We start from the raw sequence: 2,114 nt of genomic DNA, 5'->3' as shown, positions 1-2,114 counted from the left end.
GGGGGAAACCTGCCTGGTAGCTCCTTGCTTGGGTACCAGCTGCTGGTCCTGCAACCAGATGAGTGGCCACGGCTGCGTCAGCCAAGTGGGATTGGTTTTCAGGGGGTGCCGAAACCCTGGATTGATATGGGGGAGGAAAGATGACTTCTTCCTCTGTGCCACCCTGAAAAATAGAACATGAAGAATGCGGGGGAACAGAAGGCTTAGGTTTGGGGAGATCTTCCTCCACGGATTGTGCCTTTAGTGCCAGAATCCTTTCTGCTGGAATAAATGGTTTTAACCAGGGAGGGGGATTTTTGACAAGATCCTCCCAGATCAAAATGGAAGGGATTTGGTCCGGGTGCCCCTCGGGTCCTCTGAGAAAGGCCCTTGATTTTACACTTCTGATATTCCAAACATCAAAGATTCCCTCAGGCTGCCAACCTACTCCCAAAGTGGGCCATTCGGATCTGCAAAGAATCATTAGTTTTCCTTTCTTTATGTCCACACTGAGGTTATGAGCGCAAGCACGCACATCCTTAAAATAATCAGTCACCAGAGTCAAGGGAGTCATCTGAGTTTGTCCCATGTCGTCAGTCACAAAAATAGCCACACACAAAAGACTTAAGAAAACAGACAAAAGGAGAACAGAAAAATGCCAGAGGTCGACCTAAAACAGAACCAAAAGTAAACCAATGGCCTCACACCATAACATGGAAGCGACCCACGTCTGGTTTCAAATCCTACAGGAACTTGACCAATTTCAAGTTCTTCAGGAAGACTTACATTCCCTCCAGGAGGGCCTGGAAAGTTTTCCAAGACCCTCGGTTGGCGACCCTCCAGCGCATCCACCTAGGTCCTCTGCCAACTCTAATACAAAAGGCCTTTACAGGAACTTGACCAGTTTCAAGTTCTTCAGGGAAAAAGGCGCCAGACAGAGACATAGACACACTTACCGGTCAGTGATCGACCCTTTGGTTCAGGGGTCCCAGGGGTCTTGGGGAATCCCGGACAAGCCCCCAACTGTTGTGCCCAGATCATGAATCCCCAAAGACCACCAGGGAACTGTCTCCGACACAAAAGCAAGAGGGCCTTTATTGCAAGCTCGAGCTCGGAGTCACAACATTCACTGATGCAGCAGGTACTTGCTGAGAGCCCCAAGTCTCCATTCAGTGAGATTTTTATGAGCTCTACAGTAGAGCGGGAAATTTGAACGAAGTACATGGTTGGCTGATCTTTCAGCATGTGTGGTTTGGCATGTTTCCACTGGTTTAGTGAAGCCAGAATTAAGGACAGGTAGTTAGTGTAGAAATAGGGGATAGGGTCAAATCGAGGAAATGATGCCATGAAGCCATCTGCCTCTGGAAGTTGGAGACTGCCCCTGGAAGAAGGGAATGTCAAGGATCTCTGGAGCCCATTGGTTACCAAATATACCTGCCTTTATCAAGGACTGCAAGCATGGAGCTGCTAATTAATGCCCCCTGGGCCCTTATCTGCCTGAATCACCTTGGCCCTCCCCCTGCCCATCACTTCTCACTTTACGGAAAAACCAGGCCTATTCACATAGGCAGGAAGGAGAGATAAGAGGGGAGAGAACTGGAGAACAAGAGACCTTAACCTATAAAAGATGAAGGGTGCACTCACTTCTGGGGGACTTTAGAACATCAACCATGGCCCCCTTCTTCCTCCCGGGAGAAGTCTGTATTATTACCTTTAAATAAAACCTGCTTAATATGCTTGCCTTGGCGTGCTTCTCTAGTGTTCAAACTTCAACATTAGAAGGAGCAGAACTCATCACCGTTAAACGTGGTATCTTTAGGGTACCCAGTTCTTAACATATTGACATATATGATTTGGAATGTTAGGCATTGGTTTGTTAGCTCCCAATTGGTGGTTTGCCAAAGGCCAGTTCTAATCTTGACTCATGTGATATGCTTTGTTCTAGTGGACTTGCTGGAATCAGTTATCTGAGCTCCAGGAAATAGAAACCTAGGCCTGAAATCTTTCATGTCCTAAACACAGCCTGTCATGGTCACGGTTCAGCTCCCTTTTCATTTTGAATTTCATTTTTCTGTTTTACTATTTTTAAAACAGACTTTATTTTTCAGACTAATTATAGTTTTTACAGTGAAACT

Source organism: Sciurus carolinensis, chromosome 7 (genome assembly GCF_902686445.1).
Source record: "Sciurus carolinensis chromosome 7, mSciCar1.2, whole genome shotgun sequence".
Lineage (NCBI taxonomy): Eukaryota > Metazoa > Chordata > Mammalia > Rodentia > Sciuridae > Sciurus > Sciurus carolinensis.
Note: the sequence above shows the minus strand (reverse complement) of the source record.